Raw genomic sequence first — 4682 nt, 5'->3', positions numbered from 1 at the left:
ACTAGTCCAAACAATTGAAAAGGAGGGATTCCTCCCTAACTCATTTTATGAGGTCAGCATTATCCTGATACCAAAAACTGGCAGAGATACAGCAAAGAATGAAAACTTCAGGCCAATATCCCTAATGAACATTAGTACAAACATCCTCAAGAGAATACTGGCAACCAAATGAATACAGCAGCACATCAAAAAGTTTATCTGCCATGATCAAGTTGGTTTCAACTCTGGAATGCAAGATTGGTTAAACATACACAAATCAATAAATGTGATTTATCACATAAACAGAATGAAAGACAAAAACCACATGATTATCTCAATATACTTAGAAAAGGCTTTTGACAAAATTCGACACCATTTCATATTAAAAACTCTCAATAAACCAGGTATTGAAGAAATATACCTCAAAATGATAAAAGCTATCTATGACAAACCCACAGCCAATATCATACTGAATTGGCAAAAGCTGGAAGCATTCTCCTTGAAAACTGGCACAAAACAAGAATGCCCTCTCTCACCACTCCTATTCAACGTAGTATTATAAGTTTTGGCCAGGCAATTAGGCAAGAGAAAGAAATAAAGGGTATTCAAATAGGAAGAAAGGAAGTCAAATTATCTTTGCTGGCAGATGACATGATCCTATATTGAGAAAACCCCATAGTCTCAGCCCAAAAGCTTCATAAGCTGATAAGCAACTTCAGCAGTCTCAGAATACAAAAATCAATGTACAAAATTTTCTAGCATTCCTTATACACTAACAATAGACAAAGAGAGAGCCCAATCTTGAATGAACTCCCATTCACAATTGCTACAAAGAGAATAAAATACCTGAGAAAAGAGCTAACAATGGAAATGAAGGACCCCTTCAAGGAGAACTACTGCTCCAAGAAATCAGAGAGAACACAAATAAATGGTTTTTCCATATGAACGTTCCATGCTCATGGATAGGGAGAATCAATATCATGAAAGTAGCCATACTGCTGAAAGTAATTTATAGATTCAATGCTATTCACATTAAACTACCACTGATATTCTTCACATAATTATATGAAACTATTTTAAAATTCTTATGGAACCCAGAAAGAGCCTGCATATCCACAACAATTCTAAGCAAAAAGAACAAAGCTTGGTGCATCATGCTACCCAACTTCAAACTATACTACAAAGCTACAGTAACCAAGATGACATGGTACTGGCACACAAACAGACACATAGACCAATGGAACAGAATAGAGAACTCAGAAATAAGACTGCACACCTACAACCATCTGATCTTTGGCAAACCTGACAAAAACAGGCAATGGGGAAAGGATTTCCTATTTAGTGAATGGTGCTGTGATAACCGTCTAGCCATTTGTAGAAAATTAAAACTGGATCCCTTACTTACACCTTATACAAAAATGAACTCAAGATGGTCAAGATGGGTTAAAGACTTAAATGTAAAACCCCAAACTATAAAAACCCTAGAAGAAAATCTAGGCAATACCATTCGGGACACAGGAATGGGGAAATATTTCATGATGAAAATGCCAAAAGCAATAGCAACAAAAGCAAAAGTTGACAAATGGGACAGAATTAAAGAGCCTCACAGCAAAATAAACTACCATCAGAGTGAACAGACCACCTACAGAATGGGAAGAAATTTGCAATCTATCCATCTGACAAAGATCTAATATCCAGAGTCTACAAGGAACTTAAGCACATTTAGAAGGAAAAAAACTAACGACCCCATTAAAAAGTGGGCAGAGGACATGAACAGACACTTCTCAAAAGAAGACATTCATGTGGCCAACAAACATGAAAAAAAGCTCAACGTCGCTGATCACTAGAAAAATGCAAATCAAAACCACAGTGAGATACCATCTCATGTCAGTCAGAATGGCACTTATTAAAAAGTCAAGAAACAACAAATGCTGGTGAGGTTGTGGAGAAAAAGGAATGCTTTTATACCGTCAGTGGGAATATAAATTAGTTCAACCATGGTGGAAGACAGTGTGGTGATTCCTCAAAGACCTAGAGGTATATTCCTTGGGCATATACCCAGTAATGGGATTCCTGGGTCAAATACCATTTGACACATAGGCCAACAGAATAGACACACAGACTATTGACCAAATACCATTAAACTCAGCAGTCCCCATTACTGGGTAGATACCCAAAGGAATAGAAATCATTCTATTATAAAGATACATGCAGAAGTATGTTCACTGCAGCACTATTCACAATAGCAAAGATGTGAAATCAACCCAAATGCCCACCAATTATAGGCTTGATAAAATATGGTACATATATACCATGGAATACTGTGCAGCCATAAAAAGGAATGAGATCGTGTCCTCGGCAGGGACATGGATGGTACTGGAAGCCATTATCTTCAGCAAACTAACACAGGAACTGAAAACCGAACACTGTGTGTTCTCACTTATAACTGGGAGTTGATTGATGAGAACACATGGACACATAGGGGAGAACAAAACACACTGGGGTCTTTTGCAGGATGGAGGGTGGGAGGAGGGAGAGCACCAGGAATAATAGCTAATGGAATCTGGGCTTAATACCTAGGTCATGGGTTGATCTGTGCAGCAAACCACCATAATACATGTTTACCTATGTAACAAACCTACACATCCTGAATGTGTACCCTGGGACATAAAATAAAAGTTGAAAAGACAAAAAGAAAAGAAAAAGGCATGGAAAGATCCCCAAACACAACAACTGTGAAAATAAAGCAGCCCAGAAATTAGCTTAACAATATATGTATGGAAACTATATGAAAAACTATAAAATTTTACTGTGAGTTATAAATAAATGAATACAAGAAATACAGACATATCATGCTCATGATTGAGACTACTCTGTGTTATTAGGATATGTTTCCTTTCAAAGGAAAGATGATCTATTTATTTAAAGTAATGTCACTCAAAATCTCAGTGGACCTCTTTTAGGTCCACTTTATTTTGCCCAAATTATTTTGAAGCTTATCTAGAAAAATAAGTGGAGATAATTTCTGCCTGTCCTCCTGGGGAGATACAGGGCTGGGCTTGGTAAGGAGGCTGTAGATGGCAATAAGGTAAGTACAAAGGCTGGTGGCAGAGGATGGGCCACCACTGGAGTCTTATAGTCTCTGAATTTTCAAAGTGGTCCAGGGAAACTTCTGACAAGACTTGGGCATTTCCCACTGAGGTGGATGAGTATATTTCAGTCATTCACAAATACTCTTTTAGCATTAAGCATGATTCTAGGAAGTGGAGATGGAGCTGAACAAAACAGAGTCCCACCCTGGGACTATTTGTTCTATTGGGACTGGTTCTATTTGGGAAGGAAGACGATAAACTTGAATTTTGTCGACTAATTCTTAATACTTAAAAGGGAAACCTGGAGACACATATCAAGACCCTAATGTAGTAAACTAGTGCTTTATAAACTGTTGGTCATGAAGGCCCAATTGTTCTACTTCCCAATCCAGGCACACAGCTATTTTTGGACCTATGAAATCTTTTGCCTGGATGATGTGGCAATATCAAAGGTTTCTACATACACTCAATTTTTATTCTCATCTCATTGCTGACTGCAAATTAATTAACAATTTGTAATTGGTAGGTCCTTGGACTACACTTTAAGTAGCATTGAAATAAATAATCTCAGGGACTATCTCGGCAATGGGTTATAGTGCTACAGACAAGCTACTTTTGAAAGGGAGTTGGCTCTGGGAGTCAATTTTCCTTCATTCTATTGGCATTTAATCATTTCTCTCCTCTATTCATACAAGAGCACTCCAATTTTAAAAAGTTTCAGCCTTTCTACTCTTAAAAATTTCAGCCTTTCTATTCTTAAAAATTGGTCTTTATGACAGCAGAATAAGGGGCACCAGCATTGGCAAGTTAGTCTTGCAGAAGAGAAGGAGTTCAGACTTCAGATTGGACCATTCTTGGTCAAACCTTGAAGCTCTGCCCACTAGCTCTGTGCTAATGGATGCTTTGGGAAGACTTCATTCCATGGGAAATGGAGTTTACTGGAACAGAATATGGATAATCTTCTAAAAGAAAGAAAGAGACAAGAACAGGGATGATCACAGAGTGTTTCCTTTCTCTATATACTGAGACATATTGGGAATTTCAGTTTCTGAAGATCCAAGAAATAATAAAAGGCCTGATTTCCCATCTTAATTTCAAGTTCAGGTTTTTCCTAATTCCCAGGTCTCTCAGGCTCTCAGGCATGCACAGCGCCTTGTTCAAGTTATGTCAGAAGAAATAACTATTTCTAAGAAAGTTCAAACTTCTCTAAGCATTAGCTTTTCTGATTATAGATATAAATAATTATATACACCTTTTACAGCTGTTTAGAGTTTTAGAACTAATGCTTATAGATCCTCTAGCACAGGTTCAGTAATATTCTAAGTGCTCACTTAATGTTAGTTTTTATCTTGGAAGCAAAAGTTGGATAGGTGTTTACTTGTTTGTGTGCATGATGGTTTACTTTTTTTTTTTGAGATGGAGTCTCGCTCTCTCACCCAGGCTGGAGTGCAGTGGCACAATCTCGGCTCACGTGCATGGTTTACTTCTATGTCCAGGCTTCTATGTATACATTCAGAAAATACTTCCTTGATTCTTTTTCTCTATCTGTTTTTATACAAAAAAGAAGAGGCATGCTGGTATATTATTATTACTATGGGTTTAGTTAACACA

Source organism: Rhinopithecus bieti, unplaced genomic scaffold (assembly GCF_001698545.2).
Source record: "Rhinopithecus bieti isolate Rb0 unplaced genomic scaffold, ASM169854v2 scaffold_1403, whole genome shotgun sequence".
NCBI lineage: Eukaryota > Metazoa > Chordata > Mammalia > Primates > Cercopithecidae > Rhinopithecus > Rhinopithecus bieti.
Note: the sequence above shows the minus strand (reverse complement) of the source record.